Below are 19443 nucleotides of genomic sequence, written 5' to 3'. Positions count from 1 at the left end.
TTCGTTGCTAGACCCACGTGAAGAGAAAAACCTGATATCCAGTGTCCTAAGTGATCTCTCAATATTCCCCCAGCACCGACTATACCTGGATTACCTAGGGCACTACCATTAGTATTGATTTTAATATAGGGTTTGGAGACGCGTGCCATCATATAATCTGGGGGAGTCTGACCTGGGTCTGTCTAGCGGTGCCAGCTAGGAAGTAAAATTCTATAGCAGCTTGCACAGAAGAGTAGATAAGGCTATGTTGGGATCGAGATTGATTCCTGAAAATCCGCCCATTACGAGCTAACCAAAGATTCCAACAAGTGAAAGGAAAATAAACATGCCAAGGGAGTTGCTAGGGTAGGATAACAGCATTTGTCGTTGCATTGCCTCGTAACCAGTCTTGCAACGGCATTCAAAAGAAGAACAGAGGCAAGATTCCTAGGGATTGACTATAGACCTCTTTTGCCTAGGGGCAATCTCGTAATTTGTGTATGGTCGTTTCTAGGGTATGGCACCGAGGACATTGGTTATCCACATGAGGACGCCCAAATGCTAGGAATTGTTTAGTGGGTAGCCAGTTACGCATAGCCTTTCAGAAAATTTGGATCTTTTTGGGGCATGTCAATGTCCAAATCCAATTCTACATCGGTTTATCCCAGGGTGCATGTTGTTGGTGAAAAGGAAATTTTGAAGCGGATTTAATTGAACAAGCACCATTATTGTGGGGCCATAAAAAAGAATCAGCGAGTGGAGCAAATCGTGGCACAGGAACACCCTAAATAAGGTTTTGAAGTTGGGGGGAAAGAGAGATGTTAAGAGAGTCGAAAGACCAAGAATGAGTGGTTTGCAACGAATTAACCCTATTGTCTTCATCATGGGGGAGGAGGGGTCCCTCAACATAATTATGAAGGGAGCTGTGAGGAAGCCAAGGGTCCTTCCAAATACAAATAGTTTGCCCATCGCCTACTATCCAACTCATGCCTTCAAGTCGCAATTTTGCTCCTAGAGAGAAAGTGGTCCAAATATGAGATCCTCGTGAATTTCGAGGACTAGTAAACAAAGTTGCATGTGGAAAGCATTTAGCTTTTAGCACCTGGGCCCAAAGCGTAGTAGGATTGGTATAGAGGTGTCAGGCATGATTCATAAGAATTGCACAGTTTCTATGCCGGGTGGATGGGATGCCCAACCCCCCAACCTTCTTAGGTAACGTAATAGTCTCCTAGTTAACCGTGTGACAGCACTTACGTTGATTAGTATCCCTCCGAAGGAAGTTACAGCTCATTTTGTCTATTTGGTGACTAATTTTTTGAGGAAGGAGCGTGGTTTGCATGGTGTAGATTGGGATGGAAGTCACAGAGGCTTTTATAAGGGTGGCCCAGCCAGCCATCGATAAATATTTAGCTTGCCATCCTTCAATTCGCAAGCGAATGTTATCCACTAAATATTGATAAGATTGTGCTGTGCGGCGGGAGGTGAAAATAGGCGTGCTGAGATAGGTACCAATGCGGTCAGTGGTGGGAATCCCAAATATTCCAACCACTTGCTCTTTAATATGCCTAGGGGTACTAGGAGAAAACCATAATCTCGATTTGGTAACACTCATAAGCTGGCTAAACGAATCACAAAATTTTTGTAAAATTTTGCATAAATTCTTGCACTCCCTAGTCGTGGCTTTAGTGAAAAGAAAGATATCATTAGCCAAAAATAAAAGCGAGAGGTGTACCCTAGCCCTAAAATTTATAGGGTGGATAAGTTTACCACAAACAGCCTCTTCCAACTGGATCGACAACCGTTCCAAACAAAGGATAAATAAATACGGGGATAGAGGGTCCCCCTGACGAACTCCCCGACTTGGCACCACTTTTGGGAGAGGAGTCCAATTCCATAGAATATGGAACCAAGTTAAGGAGATCATATTCATTATAAGAGTAATGAGATTTGGTGGCATATGAAAAGAATTCTAGAGTTTCCTGAATAAAAGGTCATGCTAAATGATCATAAGCTTTTTCAAGATCCAATTTAAGAGCTACGTAGCTAGCCCGACCCTGTCTAGATTTTAAAGTCCGAATCATTTCCTAGACGAGGATAATATTGTTACTCGTTCGACGTCCCGGTACAAACCCGACTTGACAGGGGTTGATAACCTCAGCAATATAAGTTTTGAGCCATTGCATAATAATTCAAGAAAGCAATTTATAGAAGGTATTACAAAGACTGATTGGATGAAACTGAGTGATCAATTCAGGATGCGCAACTTTTGGAATAAGAACCAAGTTCGCAATGCCCCAGTTTAGAGGTATAGTAAGAAGCTCAAAAATTTCCTGAATAACCTAAATTGTACTCGGGCCCAAACTGGGCCAATTTATTTGGAAGAAAAAAGCATGATAGCCATCCAGCCCCAGTGCCTTTAAAGGAGGGAGATCCCTAAGGTTCCTAAGGATTTCAGTAGGTTGGGGAATACAGGCTAGAGACTAGGCGTGAGTAAGAAAAGGACTATTGTGACTACACTACATCATATTCCTAGATGTAAGGCGCAGATGAGAAGACATAGCCTAAAACAATTTTTTGAAAGCATTATTAATATGTTGGGTTAAGGTCTCTCCAGTCAGCCATAATCCCGTGTCATCTTTTAAAGTAGCCACCCGCAAATAGCTTCGTTGTTAAATGGTTTTTAGGTGAAAATATTTTGTATTGGCATCCCCATAGTTTAGCCACATAATTCGAGATTTGAGTTGCCAATATAAATATTCTTGATGGAGAACAGTGTTATAATCTTGTGCCAGCTGTTGCTCAAGCAAATATAAAAAGGTCGAGGGTTTCCTAATTAAAGCCAGCTGGAGTCCCCGAATTCGAGCTAAAATACGATTTTTGCGTTGGAATAAATTGCCAAACTGGGTTTTGTTCTAGGTACGAATGTTATTGGTTAAAAAATCAAGGCGCCGAGGGAACCTAGATAAGGAGGAGGAAGCAGATGAGAGTATTTCTGATGCTTTCCAGCTATCCTCCATAAGGGAAGGGAAGGTAGGATTAGTAAGCCACATTTGATCAAACCTAAATGGCTTAGGAGATTTCAGCTCTAAGAGGTCAGTGATAAGCAAAATGGGACAGTGGTAAGATTTTATTCTAGGCGGATGGTGAATTTCAGTAGCAGGAAAGAGCATTTTCTATTCGGCATTACCCAACCCTCTATCTAACCATTCTTTAATATTAGTTTGCCACATCGGGCTTTTATTAGTCCACATGAATCAAGGCCCTTGAAATCCTAGATCCATGAGACCACACTTATCCATGAAATTTCTAAAAGCAGTTATGCAAGTCCTATTTACAAGTAAGCCTCCCATTTTTTCATCACCTGAAAGCATATCATTAAAATCGCCCAAGAGAACCCATGGTAAAGACACAGCATCAGCTAGATTTTGCAAAATAATCCCAAAAACATTTACGCTTATTAAAATTGGGAGAGGCATATTCACTATGAGTGATAATTTCAACTTTGAAGGAGGGACTTTCATTCCATAACAAGCAGATACCACTGGAGAAACCAGTAGGGTCCACTCGTCGAGAATGATTGTAAGGGAGAGTGTTAATCACCGCTTGAGCCCTCACTTCAGCAATGCGAGGCTCGATAATGATCAGAATATTAAGGTGATGCCTATGATGGAGTTCATAGGCATGGTTATGAAAAGTCACGCTACCTGCTCCTTGACAGTTCCAAGTAATCATCTTCATTGATGAAGTATGAGGATTGAGGTAATCATTCAGGACTCCCCCTATCATCAGGGTCCTTGCTGCAGATTAAGGAAGGCACTGATGCCTCGTTGTGGTGGTCTTGATACGATACATTGGAGCCACTTCACCGAGCCTGGCCCAATGCGTGCCGGACATGACAAATGGTAGGCTTTGGTTTAAGAACATGATTATGTATAAGTTGGGTTTGTCTTCCCACAGTGCTATATTTATTTCACCGAGATCTAGGAAGCGAAAAATGGCTGCGGGTAGTGGGTCGGGAGAGTCCACACTGGAGAAGCTCGCTTGATTGTTCCGCTGCCTTACTAGTGGGGCTCGAGAATGCCCCTCCGGGGATTGGTAGGGGTGCACTGAGCGGCGCACTCAAACATGAGTCTGTGGCATGTGGTAGAGAGTGGGCCGGGGTGGTGGTTCAACCCTCATTGGCAGACTTGGAGTCTGCGTCACTTGGTTCCATGCTAGTGCAGTTCGTGGGTGAACTGGTATTTGGACATAGCTCATCGTCTCGTCGTTGGAACAACCCAAAGATAGTCCGCACCAAATTTGTTCGAGGTTCGCCATCTCCTGAGCTTGGTCTTGGGGGTAGATGAATGGGTGTTCATAGTGGGAGTGGCAGGGAGAGTCGAGGTGCTTTGGGGAGTGGGTGTAAGATGTAGGTCAGGGTCTGTCGGAGTGGGTGTTGAGGAGCTTTGGTCCAATGAGGGAGGCATTGTTCAAGAGTTGCTTAGGCTGTGTGGGTGCAAAATGAAGAACGTCAATGTTTTTCTCCAAGTGCTACATGTCTTGAAAGGATGGAGTGAGCTGTTCAGCGCTTGGACAAGTGGCCATGCAAGGAGTTTGCATGCTTTCCGAGCCCACTTCATGTGGCTAAAGTAAATCTAGATTTTTACTGTGTGATGCCACCTCCTAGCGGTAAAGTCCAGTTGGCCTCTTCGACCCATCATGCCCTTGTCTTATCACCGAACCAACATGAGGATTGCGCATCACATGTACCTGAGGTGAAATGGGTTGGACACGTGGTTTTACCGAGGGTTGTGAATCACGTTGGTATGTCTTGCCACATGTAAAGGTCTATAGAGGTGGGCCTCGTGCTCTAACGCGCCGGGTTTGCATCGTTTTCTAGGGAGTGGTCTCATGGTTAGTTGCCAAAGGCCCCTGGTCACCACGTGGGTCAGATTCAAGAGGTGACTTGGTTGTTGGATCAGCAATGCCCTCTGAGCAGTGAACTTCGCGGTGGCCAATCCTCCCACACTGGTAACACAACATAGGAAGGTACAATGTCTTGCCAAAAAGCGCCAATTTTTACACGTTTCGATAGTGGGTTAGTCGTGTTTATTTGGACACACACTCGAGCATAACGCCCTTGAATGGCAGCACTGGTTATGGCATCCACCTTTAAAAGTTTTCCTAGTTTATTGCCCACGTGTTTGAGAAACTCTGGATGATAATATTCTATAGGTAATTGTTCTAATCAGATCCAAACTGCCGTGGTTGATATTTTGGCAATATGTGGGTGGAAATCTGCTTCCCATACCTGTACGCGTAAGTATTGTTCGCCCACAATCCATAGCCCATCCATTAGGACATGGTTGTAATCCTTTAAAACGTCAAAACACATAATAAAAAAGCCATACCCGATATCAATTAAATTCATCATACCTGATGGTCACCAAATACCCGCTAACCTGGTTTGGAGTGCCCGATATCCAAGAGGACATCCCATAATTTTGAGGATGATGCTTGTTTGCCATGGTCCAGCTAGCTTGCGCTTCATTTCTGAAGTCACCTAAATCTCCCAAGCCTCTGCGTTCAACTCATCTTCGTCGCTGTGGTGGATATCGTCATTGCGTGAGCGTCCGTCATCAACGTTGACATGCATGGGCGTTCCAGTAACATCTATACCATCCTCTTCTCCTATGTCGCAGCTCAAGTTCGGCATACAGATATCCCGAGTCACCTCAGAATTTTTTTTTTTTTTCATGAAGTATCTCTCAGAAAGTTACTTTCAGGGTCATCGGCATCGTAGTGCAGTTCCAGAGTGGTCATGGTCTTTTTTTTCTCAAGATCAGTATTTTGATAATGCTGTTTAAGGGTGGTACTAGTTTACATTTTTTAATTCAAATGTATAATCACAAAACAAAAAAAGTCATTGAATAGTTTCACGAAGTAATATATTAAGTGTACGTTTGGATATCGCTTATTTTGCTGAAAATTGAAAACTTATTGTTAAAAAAACACTGTAACAATTTTTTTTTTTAATTGCTACGAATTACTATTCACCTGTTTTTATTACTTGATTGATCCATAAATAGTGCCATGGACCAGCCAAAAAAAAGTAAGGGAAACAAGCGCAAACGCAACCACTCTAGACAAATGCACCCTAAAAGAGGACTAAGAGCATTCCCATCCGGAATTTTCAAACTATTCTATTTTACCATCTCAAAACCTTCTTTATCATTTATACCATACCATTTTACAACACTCCCAACATCTCAACTTTTAATTTTCTATTCAACTCATTAAAATAATATAACTACCCAATAAAATAATACTAATCCAATCTCTCTCCCACCCTTCTCCTCCATCAGTGTTTATCTCTTTCTCAGTATCTCTCTCTTTCAGCCACCCATCACCACCACCTCTGCCACAAAAATCCCCCCACCACCACCATGAAATAGCCCATCAGATACAGACCGACTATCAAATACAAACCCACCGACCCAGACCACCCCATTAAATTCAAACTCACACCGATACAAACCCATCAAATTAACCCACCATCACAGACCACTCCAAACCCACCAACCTAGACCCACACCACCACCATCGGTCTTTTTAGAGATCCTGTACTGAGCGAAGAACGAGTTGAGTTGCTCGTTGCCACCAGACTCCATTTTCTTGATCTGGATCTCAAACCAAGAGTCCATGGTGACGGATCAAACGAAGGAGATGTGGATGCCGAGGCCACCAAGGACACAGATCTTGTTCCCCACTTGCGATTGCAAATCCCATAGCCGCCTCGATGCCGCCATTCGGGTCCGATCCGACTATTCTCAAATTGCATTCTACTAAACTGAATCCCAAAAAAAAAAAAAAAAAAAAAAAAAAATCAAAGCAAAAAGAGAAATGAATTGAAATGAGAGAAAAAGCTTTTGGAAAGAATCAAAGAGGGAGTGAGAACTGAGATGAAGAAAGAGAGAACCAGAGAAAAAAAAGAGAGGAAGAAAACTGAGTGGCTGAGAGAGAGAGAGAAAAATAAATAATATAAAACTTATGCAAGATGCTACAATATCGTCATAAAAGTAAGACGATACTATAGCAGTATTGGAAATTTTTTTCCAAGTTTACAAGTTTAGAAGGCCAGATGGAGTGGATTTTTTGTACTTTAATGGTAAAATAGACCAACATATGACATACCAAGTGTGAATGCTCTAACCCGACAAGTGCGCTTCAGATCCTTAACATCAGGAACAAGACCTAGACCATTGGACTCAAACACATAAACTTCATGTTCTGTAATATTCCTTGAATACAACCTTCTAATAGCAAAAATAAACTATATATTCATGCATTCATGAAACAATGTCGGTGCATAATTAATTTTTGTTTTTCTTTTGTTGTTTAGGACCATGCAAAAGTTAGAGACCCCATCTTGTTTTGAACAATGAAGCTTTCACATACGGAATAAGAGGTCCACTTTCTTCTTTATGATTTTTAAATATTATTTTTCATGTGATCTTTTAGAAATTAGAACTTAGATATGTCCTGTGTACAGTGATATATGTCATGATCAATTAATTAGACAAGGTCCAAGTTTCTCGATGATGGACTAATTAAAACAATAGACATACACATGATCACCAAACCAACTCAAACCAACTCTTGTCTGCATCAATCATATAGCTGAGGATACTAAATTCTTTCTTTTCTTTGTATGCTTTTTCTTCAGTGTGATGGCCCATCTGTTAACATTTTTGTCATATTTTTTAAACTCTCGAGTCTTTTATTATTATTATTTTAATCTTTTCAGTTTCTCCTCTGCACTCTCTATTATCTTAAAAAAATTTGAATCACCACGCACTTTTGTGAAGTATGGGAGGCAAGTGTCGGAGTTCAAGTCTCCAGGAGGGAGCTTTATACACATACACTTAAATTAGGCTAGAGTAGAAATTATATTTTGTATAAAAAATAAATAAAAAATTACCTTGGTGAAAACATCTGGACAATTTATGAGTTAATTACTTATTAAATTCCAACTTAAACTTAAATTGAGCAAACTCTAAGTTGTCTCTCGAAATAATGTTGATGTTGCACAACTCAAATTCTGGGGTGTTTTTCGATAACATTTGTTGGCTTACATCTATATTTCTTGAATATATATTAAGTTTTTTTTTATTTACAAGTTCATCTTAAAATAGTGGTGAATGGTAGTTAGTGGCGGTTTTGACCATGCCAATGTAGATTTTTGGTGATTTGTGGGGCAAAGCGCAGTTAAGTTCCAATATTTGGATTAAAATTATCCTCATACATAGGGATCGAAATTTAAATCCGCCTTGTGGGTACCCAACCCACCCCACTTTACATAACAATTGGGGTGAGGATCAAGGCTAAATCCTTTCCCCAAATTGGGTTCAGGGTAGGGACAAGTATTAGGGGAATCTTACCATGTGCCAAAGTCTGAACTAAAATTACCCTCATATGTAGTGATTGTTATTTAAGTTTTCCCCGTGGTTATCCAATCCGTCTTAATTTGCATACCAAATGGGGCAAGGAGAAGGATTAAATCCTTTTGACATATATGTTCTTTAATTTTCAAACTTTAAATTTATGATGTTTTTTGGTGTTGTATTATTGATTTTATGTTTTTATGTTTAAGATTTAAATTCTTTATAATCTTAGTTGTTATATTGTTATATATGTTTGGATTGTTTTAATGGTTTTTGAGACTTATATTGTTGTATTATTAGATAGTTTTGTAGTGTTAAAACAATAAAACTTGATTCTTTAATAAATTATTAAAAGAAGGAGAAGAATTATGAGTGGGGTAGGGCAGGTGTTTGTGGGTGCCAACTAGGATGGGGTGGGGAAAAAGAGAAAAAGAAAAAATTTCCCCGAAGTGAGGATGAGGCGGGGGCAAAATAAGGATGGCAGACAGAGTAGAGATAGAAAATACTCAAGTAGGAAACCCACCCCATTTCGAAGCAGTAGTCATTCCTACTCATATGATATTATATTAAAAGGAAAGTTGCCAATTACCTTCTTGTTTTTGTTCTTTCTTAAAAAAAAAAAAAAAAAAAAAAAAAACTAATATCATGTATAATATGACCATGTTATTGCTTATTCAGAGTGGGGAAAAAAGATATTGAAAGTGTATATAAAGGGTCAATATATATACACACACAGGGGTAGCCCAATAAATTCGGAGGCCTAAGGCAATATATTTAAATGAGATATTTTTGTTATCACTTAAATAATATTTAATTAATGTTTAGTATCATAATTTTTTTATAACAAAAATCCATTATTTTTATTTTGTAATATGGTTTTTTTTTTAAATGCTAAAGTTATAACAAATCAATATATATATATATATATATATATATATAAAAGTTAAAGCGTAGCATTTATTATTACTACGCTCCTGTTGAGACACATTAGCGGCCACATCACATCTACATAGTTCCTATTTTTCTTCACTACTTCTAATCATAATTTTCCTTACCTTTTCATCTCTTCACTACTCTCAACCTTAATGTTACTTTTCATCTGGCTCTTTTTATCCCATTCTATTACTATAAATATGTCATTCTCTCTCCCATTCAATTCATATTTTCTCATATGATAAAGGTTATTACTCTCTCTCTCTCTCTCTCTCTTCATGTTTTATTTTTGTGTGAATTTTTCAGTTTTTGTATCTCTACTTTAGATTGATGAATTTATGTGTTCTTTAGAATTTTACTTTGTGTTAATACAATTTGGTTTTGTGTTTTTAAGCTATTTTTTCTTTTCTTTTCTATGATTGTTAAATCTTATTCTATTGCATATAAAGATAGTTTACAAGAATATAATGTTATTCTATTATATAGCATGGCTTGGATAATTTGGTGTTTGACTTATAACTATATTTTCTATTTTGACACTTCTTCTTCTCATTTTATTTTCTATTTCTCACCTGAAAAAAGGTGATTATTCTCTCTCTCTCTATCTCTCTCTCTTTATATATATATATATATATATATATATTTATATATATTATTTATTCTTTTTTGCAACTTTACTTTAGGTTGATGAATCATTGTATTTTTTTTATAATACTATTTTAGGTTAATACGATTTGGTAGTGTGTTTGATTTTTTAAGTTTTCCATCACAAGTCTTCTCTCTTCCTCTTATAGCTTTTGTCTGATTTTTTTTTGACATAATACATAGTTATTTTGGAAGTGAGATTTTGAATTTATATCAAAATACAATCTTGGCTATGTATTTGAATGTGTCTATCAACTATTAAAACTGCCCAAGATGATTATGTATAGACAATATTTTTGTTTTAAATTTTCATTGATTTATTATTTAGTTATAACATCAAAATAAAAGTAGATAACTAGGTGTGAATGACTTGAAGGCATTTAGGTGTAGATGAAATATGCTGTAAATCATTGATATCACCTTGGTTTATCAATTTAGGTTTTTTTGTTGTTGTTGTTGTTGTTGTTGTTGTTGTTAAAGTAATCACAATCTGTTGACCACTTAGAAAAATTTTGCATAGCTTTCTGCTTTCTACGTAAATTCTAGATACCTTAAATGTGTCATATTGTTGAAGTGAGCATAATAATACCTTGCTGATAATTAAACATTTAATTACTGAATGTTTTTACAATTTTTTTTCCATCTGTTTAGATAAACACTTCCAAAAAAAAAAAAAAAAAAATTCTTAGCAATATCTTTAAATCCTAGAGCATTTTCTATTATTGGTACCAAAGTAATATCTTTAAAATTGGTCTAACCTAAAGCACCTGATCAAAGGGATTCTGTCTCCAATTCTAGAATTCCCAATAAAAGTAATAGCTCATAAAAGGGAGAGATCAAATCCACAGAGAGAACAATTCAAAGAGGTTCATATACTTTCTAATAATAATAATCAATTACGAGGTGATTGCAATCGTACTGAGGAAAATAGAAACAACAATGAAAGAAAACTACTGGGCACAATTACAAACGTGTTACAAGAAAAATCACCGATTCTCTAGATAGTCTGGAGAAAATAAATCCAACTTGTCCTTGCAGCGACAATTACATCTTCACCCTCCATCCAAGTCTGTACTCTGTAGACAAAGCCCAACAATTCCATAACTATGTTGCACATAAAAATGATATAATAGGAATATTGAGAGATTCAAACGATTAAAGTGTCATATTAGGGGAAAAAGCGTACTTATGGATTTGGATTAGCATCACTGAGTAGAACTTGATTGTTTCCCTACCACAAATGGACAAACTTTGATTAGCAATGTAGAAGTTTATATGATCATTGAAGAATCTCAAGATTGAAATCTCAAACTAAATGCTTCAGAAAAACTCATTTTTTTTCTTTCCATTTTAGTATTCTGTCAACCCTTTTTTTTGTTTTGACAGATTTCACTTCTTTAACACTTGTTTTGTTATGGCACAGATATTGTATGGTACTATTTTTCCAGCACCTATCCAATGCTTGTCAAAAACATAAGTGCAATTTCAGCATACGATGATGATAAAGGGCAACTATTTCATTTTATGCTAGGACTCAACATCGCAAGATTCACAACTCTTGTAGTATTGTTCACCAGGAAGAAAAACAATATATACACGCAACCAAAAAAAAAATCAACCGACTCTAAAGCCAGATTTTAGCAAAATTTCACTAACCTTTCTCTACGGAAGCATCGATATTGCTGCTATCGTTGGTGTTATGATCATCATTTTGGTTGATTATTTGTGCTCTTGACCTCTCCAAATGCTTGGAACGGCGTGTCATATTGTGTGCCAACCTTGTAACATAAAAAAAATGACTGGTATATGTTCAACGATCCAGTAACAGGGTCCCACCTCGCAATCTAAACTTTCTTCGAATTCTTTGGACATATCATAAAATTCTTGCTGTTTGAGGTTTCTCAGATAGTGAATTCCAAAGGGCACCTCCTTTAATTTCGTACTAGGCCCAAACTCTAGGTTTTCAAGAAGGAGCAATACTCCTTCATCTATAATCAACAAATTCGCTCACTTGATAGTTGACACACACATAACTAATGAAATAAAATAAAAATATTCAATTAACATTAAAAAAAGGCCATATCAACATTTGAATAAAATAATCCTCATAAAAAATTCCTTAATTTTAAAGTAGAGGAAAAAAAATGAAACTAAAAAATAAAACTAAATATATTTTTTTCTCTGGTTTTCTTGACCACCAAAACACACATCAATTGTTTTTTGGTTTCAATATAATATACACAAATCAATGTTATTTACAGCACCGAGCAATTCACCTAGGCCTAGACCAAGCAAACAATTCACCGATATCGGGTCTGGGAAGCCTCTATTATTTCTTGGGTGCTTGACTCCAGAGGGTAACTTTTTCAACTGTTGGAGATGCTCAATGTTAACCTTTTTCAAGAAGGCACAATGCTTCTTTGTCTATAATCAATGAATTTGATCCATACAAATGTCTAATTCGCAATTGCACTCCATTTTACGCTTCCGTTCCCAATATGAGCTCCAATAGATTAGATAGATTTTGGAAGGCTTTGAATGGATCATCACTCAACTCAATCCAATAAATATAAAAGTTTTTTTTTTTTTTTTTGATAGGAAAATATATAAGTTGATTCTATTAGCCACATCAGCAATTCTTTTATTGAGATGATGGAAAGGACTAAAATGAAATTTTTTTAATAGAATCCAAGGACTAAATTGGATGTTTTGAAAACATAAGGTCTAAAGTAAAAAATATCTCAAATAAAAAAAATCAGTAAGGTGTGTTAACCAAAATCCTCACACATGAGTTAGGGCATATGTAGGGGTTACATAAGCAATGAATCCAAGAGAAGTGATCAACTAGAGGGTATCATGAATACAAACTTCTTGTCCCACTTTTCATGTTTCACTTTATGTTTTCCACTAGAGTCCTAAACAAATACAAATTTTCAAGTTTCCTTTTTAAAACTCATCCAAAATGTAAACATCATTATCTTCTTCTTAAAAAAAGAAAAAAAGGCTCTTAACTTGAAATTTGAGTTATTAGAAAATGGGATTTAACAAAAAGTGATTTTTAACTAGCACATAATATCAAACTTCAAAACTCAATTAGAGACAAGTTAAGTTTTTTTTTTTTTTTTTTTTCCCTTTCTTTAATTCCATAATATGAAGTGAGATGATTAATTTGAACTATGGACATTTCCCTTAAAATTAAGAGGAGGTGTCAAGCCTTAAGCCAAAAGACCCTTGGCAAAACATGTACTAAAAGTCTAAAATGGATCTTAATTAAAAAATAAATAAATAAAAAAGAATTGCAATCACCCTGTAATTGTTTATTTGTGAGAGGATATGAACCTCTTTGAAATGAGATATGGTGAATGAGTTATGTTTAACTTGTAGTTGTTCATTAGAAGAAGTCAAGGGCGGAGCCTGGGGGGGTTGAGGGGGGGCAATTCCCCCCCCCCCCCCCCCCCCCCGGGCGACTCCACCTAAAAATTTTCATAAGTATCATCTTGCTACAGAAGTAAGCAAAACCCCTAAGTAAATGCTTCTCCTGTTTGCCCCCTCTAATATAAAGAAAAACACAAAATACAATCCCTAAAATAGCTCTGTTACCTAAATAAAAGGGAAAAAGGTTCACGGCATTGACGCATTGAAGGAGTTACGCCACTGTTAAACCATGTTACATCACTTTTGTTTAAAACTAAAACTTTTATCAAGTCCCAAATTTAAGCATGTCACTACTATTCATGGAACGTTTATCCCAACTTTCTTTTCTTTTTTATTTCATAAATTTTCAATTGATGGTGGGTCTAATATTTTAATATCTTATACACGAAATAATGAAAAAGAATCTGACTAATGTACTTGTACTATAGTCTCAGACCCTAAACCTCCACTATCTTCTTTCTCCTCATCTCTAAGACATTTTAATTACAAACTATAGGTCTAGGTTTCTACTGGGAACCAAATTTAAATAATTTGAAGAATAGAGAACCAAAAAGTTGAATTATACGTATTATTTAAAAGAAATCAAAGCAATAGACATGTATACAACTTTAAAGATATATTGCTATACTCATAATACTTTTACATTGATTATTTCTCAATTTATTTTAAGGAGACTCACTCACTAACTAACCGATATGGTACTTTAGATCGCATATCTTTTTTTCTTTTCTTTTTTTTTCCTTATTTTTTTGAGATAACATAGACAGAAGACATAGGGGATGAGGAAGGAGGGAGTTGGAAGACAAGACTAACAAAGGCTAGGCCCTTTTTATAAGTGCTAGTGTAGTAACTCTTGTCTTCCCACTCTCTCCTTCCCCATCTCCTATGGCTTTTGTTTATATTATCTAAAAAAAATATAAAAATTTATTTTAAGGAATTAAATTAAAGATCTAAATTTTATGTAATTAGGTAAGTCTCTTACTTTAATTGTTAGTAACTATGAATTGGTTATTTTTGTTTCGATATGAAATATATATTTGTACTTAATTGAAATTATGGAAAATCTTAAGTATAATAATGAGTCCAAATCAAATTCTAAACAAATTGGTATGCAATTTTTTTTTAGAAATAGTCTTTAAAGCTTGCTCTCCTGAATTGAAATTTTGGTTCCGCCACTAGAAGAAGTGTTAGAGCATTTGCTTTAGCTCATTCAAATTTTTTTTTTTTTTTTTTTTTTGTCTATTTTAACATAAAACCAACTTTATCTGTTTTACTGAATGATTTTTCAAAATATCTCACATCAAAGTATCTATTCTATACTATATTTTATTTAAATAATTATTTTTCATTATTTTTTATTTTTATTTTCAACTTATTTTTTTTTACCTTATTCTTCTTTTGTTTTCTAAGCAAACAAACAACTCAACTCAAATCCCCATACAAGTCAACCCAAACCGCGTCCGCAGCAACTTCCTACTCTTCCTTTTGATATTCTTCCAAATGTACCCGCCAAGCCCCATTTTTCACTGTTTCATTGAAGACCCAAAGCTGTATCAAGTTAGCTGAGATTGTAAAAGATTGCCAGGAAGATTGTATAAGATTGGGCTTGTTTTGTGGGCTTGTTGCTGCTGGGACACGTTATTGGGCTTGTTTTTAAATAGAATCAAGTAGGAAATCATGTGGTTTTCTTTTACATGTTTGTCATTTTTTTCCTACAATCATGGGTTTGTTGGTGCAACTATTTTCCTCGTTAGAATTGCAGTCACCTCGTAATTGTTTGTTTGTGAGAGGATGTGAACGGTGAACCTCTTTGAAATGAGGCATAATGAATGAGTTATAGAATATAAAATAATAATAATAGTTTGCTTAACTTGTATTATGAATTTCACAACAAGGGATCACAAAATAATACTCAGCCTTAGTGGCAATGGAATTAGAAGGAGTGTCAGAATATTCGCATTAGCTAATGTAAAAATTTCTATCTATTTTAAAATATTTTTTTTTTCTATTTAATCTTACCACTTTTCAAAATAGTACAAATTTATATCATTATTCTAAATTTAAATCTTTTTAAACAATCATTTTTATTATTTTTGTCTTATATATATATATATATATATATTTATTATATTTCCTTTATTTTCTCTCTATATAAATTTTTTTTTTTTTTTTAAATATCAACTCAACCCAAATTCCCATCCAAATCAACCCAAACCATGTTGGCAGCAACTTCCTACTCTTCCTTAGTTCCTTATAATGTTCTTCCAAATGTACTGTCAAGTCCCATTCTTCACTCTTCCATTGCAGACCCAAAGCTCTATTGGGTTAGCTAAGATTGCAGATAAAGCCCAACAATTACCTAGCCAGCCAGGAACTTTAAATCCTAGCATGGTATGGGTACTATAATGAGGCCGAAGGATCAGGTTGACCAAAGTAAAACTCATCAGTTCAGATTGAAGAAGATCTACTGGAGGAAAACCAAGTGTTACTTACAAGCCTGAAGAGTAGTTAGAATTTGGTACAATCTTATGCTTTGGGATGGTTTTACAAAATCTTGACTTAACCAAAAAAAGGGGGGGGGGGGGGGGGGGGGGAATGAAAATTTTATTAGAGTACTTTTGTGGGGGCCTTTTGTGTGTTTGGGCCTTGGCTCTTCTATCGTACTAAGGCTTGTGAATTTGGGGTAAGGGAGTTAGGACTGGCTTAGTTTAGGTTGCATTGTAGGTCAGCTTGTGCACAAGTTAGACTCACCCAATGTTGATATAAGCCGTGGGGAGCACTGTAGGCTGAATGCAAGGCATGGTTGTGCCTGGATAGCTATTATAGTAGAAATATATGTCACAGGAAGTCTAGTAATGTAATGAGGACAACCTCATCTTCTACAACCTTAGGTTAGGCTGCTTGATAGGAAATGGTCCAAAAAGGGAGCCAATCCCCAATGCAAGTAACCTTAATGTAGGTTTTTGCAATAGAAATTACTTGTACTGGGAAGAGGGCCTAAATGGTTTTAGGTTCCGGATTATGGGTCAAAGAGAGTGTGAATGTCAAGGGGAGAGAAAAGTTGATCTATTAATGCATGCCTTTATTTCTGCTATAACTGTCTTTGCCTTAAGTTTGTTGTTCTTCCTTACCACTTGGTTTTCTTATTATCTTTTTGTTAGGTTTCTTTTCTCTTTTCTTCTCTCTGTGTGTTTTCTTTCTCCGTCTACCTCTTGCCCCTCTCTCCCTTTTTTCCCCCTATTAATGCTTACCTCTATCCCTTTTATACTTGCTTAAATTTATGGGATTTCTTCCTTCTGTCCCTAAGGCTATACTAACCACTTTTGGTTTCTTATGGGCATTTCTCTAGTACTACCCACTAACTTGTTGGTTGCCCAGCCATTACCTTTGCTCAGAATGTGCTTGCCACACCACTCTTCATTTCCAGACAAAAGTTCTTGTTTTGTTCCTCTCCCGCTCACTACCTTGCCTCCCCTTAGTGGATAAGGGTTGAGGGCTCTTTATACCTACCCTTATGGCATGCATCAAGTGGTCCCAACCTGTGTGTTGCCTCTTTTGGGAGAAATGCCATCCCGGTAAAGCATTTTCCCAAAAAGAGTCTCAACAGGAACTCCATAATAAACCTCTTTTCTCCCCTTCACTAAACCACACCCTTGAATCCCTTGACCAAGGGCCTACCTCCCATGTATTTGCTGGGTACACGTAGGTGGTGCCCTAGGCCTTGTGCGAGTGCCACTATCATCTGGATTTGTCTTCTTTCATTCCCACACTAATTCTGCCACTCTTACACCATATTTTCTGCTACGCGTACTGGGTAATGTTTGCCTTTTGCAGCGTGAGTAATGTGTAGGCTTTTGGGCTTGCATTACCTTTTTCCCCTCCATGGAATGAGCACTGTCTAGACAAGGGCCTTTGCTCATATAACCTATTGGGTTCCTATTCCTGCTATTCCTTTTCTTTTCCATGGGCCTACTGGCCATGTTGGCCCATTAGGCTTACTATCTCTTTCTTTGGGCTTCCCCGACCCACTTACTTCATCTTTACGTCTTATTCTTCCCATGGGCCTGTTGACAGTTTTTCTTGCCATGTTGGCTCATTGGGCTTGCTACCTCTTTTCTTAGGCTTCCTTGGCTCACTTGCTTCATCTTTACCTCTTATTCCTCCCACGAACTTGTTAGCTATTCATGCCATGTTGGTCATTGGGCTTGCTACATCTTTTCTTGGGCTTCCTCAACCCACTTACTTCATTTTTACCTCTTATTCTTCCCATGGGACTGCTAGCTATTATTCCTTCCATGTTAGCCCATTGGGTTTACTAACTTGGTTTTACCATTCATATTTCTTTTTCCTTTCAGTTCTCTTATTGTTGGGATTCTTCTACTATTGGGCCTTTTGTCAAAAGTAGGCATCAACAATTTTGAACTTAAAGAGACCAGGTTACTGCTCTAAGAGCTCACTACAACATTTTCTCTTACACACTTTCACATCATATATCTATCCCATTTTATAAGGTAAAGTTACAAGAGCTGTCATTATTATCATGACTCTTGATTTCATAATAGAAAATTCTAAAATGTGGAAGACTTAAAACACAAATGTTATGGAATGTAATAGACAAAAACAGTTATGGAAAATCGAAAAACACAAACTATTATGAAATATTAAAAGGCACCTTTTAGTTTACCATTTCCAACATTCCCCGTTAAACCATAAGCATCTTCACACCAAGCATTGTCCTCAATCTTCTGAATCTATCAATTGGTAAGGCTTTGGTGAGCTTCATAACTTTTGGTTTCACATAATCTCTTAAGAAATGATACTTCATGTCAATATGTTTGTTTCTTCCATGTTGAACTGGATTTTTAGAAAATTCTATGGCAAACTTGTTATCCACATAAATAGTTATGGATTCTTCTTATGGATGATCAAATTCTTTTAATAAATTCTTCAACCATATTGCTTCATAAATAGAAGAGGATGCTACCACATATTCAGCTTCATATGTAACAAAGCTACAACTCTACTTTTTGGACATCCAAGAGAAGGCTGTTGATTCAAGATAGAAAACATATCCAGTAGTGCTTTTCCTTTCATCTTGATCACCTCCCTAATCACTATTTGAATATCCATATAATGTTGCATCATTATTATATGAATATAAAAGACCAAAATCCATAGTACCTTTTATATATCTTAGGATCATCTTTGCTGCAAGCCAATGAGATTCCTTTGGCTTCTCCATATATCTGCTCAAAAGACCAACACTATAAACAACATTTAGCTTGTGGTTGAGAGGTACCATAAACTTCCAATCAAACTTCTAAATAGAGTTTGGATCTATACTTTTCCCTTCTCCTTCTCATGTAAATTTTAGATCCACTACAACAGGTGTATTGACAACTGTTTAAACTCCTTAAACATAGCTTGTTTATACTCATAGAACATTTGTTGGCTAATTCCTATGAATAACAAATCATTAACATAAAGACAAGCTATAAGAATTTCACCATGGGCATTATTCTTGATGTAGACTGCATGCTCATAAGGACACTTAACAAAACAACTTCCTTGAAAATAGCTTTCAATACAAGAATTCCAAGCTCGAGGAGCTTGCTTTAGCCCATATAAAGCTTTCTTCAAATGATACACCTTGTCTTCTACTCCTTTAACCACAAAACCTTCAAGCTGTTCTACATACATCTCTTCTTCAAGTATACCATTTAAGAATGCCGATTTGACATCTAGTTGGTATATTTTCCAACTATGATGTGCTGCAAGAGAAATCAACATCCTCATCATGTCAAGTCTTGCTACTGGAGCAAAGACTTCTTAATAGTCTACCCCATACTTTGGCTTATAACATTTAGCAACAAGTCTTGCATTATAGCACTCAATCCTCCCATCAGTTGTGTGCCTAATCTTGTACACTCATTTCACACCAATGGTTCTTTGACCTAGAGGAAATGTAGTTAATTCTCATATGTTGTTTTTATCAATGGCATAAATTTCTCTTGCATGAAATTCCTCC

General features: G+C 36.5%; 1 long non-coding RNA gene across 1 annotated transcript; it reads right to left on the bottom strand.

Annotated features, from left to right (window-relative positions):
- Positions 1 to 10853: 10853 nt before the first annotated feature.
- LOC126694201 (uncharacterized) lies at positions 10854 to 11858 on the bottom strand. The gene is made up of 3 exons (XR_007645655.1): positions 11637 to 11858; positions 11167 to 11211; positions 10854 to 11056 (listed from the first exon to the last, which is right to left on the bottom strand). It is a non-coding gene; the product is annotated as an uncharacterized LOC126694201 (long non-coding RNA).
- Between the last annotated feature and the right edge of the window lie 7585 nt (positions 11859 to 19443).

This window comes from Quercus robur, chromosome 8 (genome assembly GCF_932294415.1).
Source record: "Quercus robur chromosome 8, dhQueRobu3.1, whole genome shotgun sequence".
In the NCBI taxonomy this organism is placed as follows: Eukaryota; Viridiplantae; Streptophyta; class Magnoliopsida; order Fagales; family Fagaceae; genus Quercus; species Quercus robur.
This window is presented reverse-complemented; position numbering and strand designations above follow the sequence as displayed.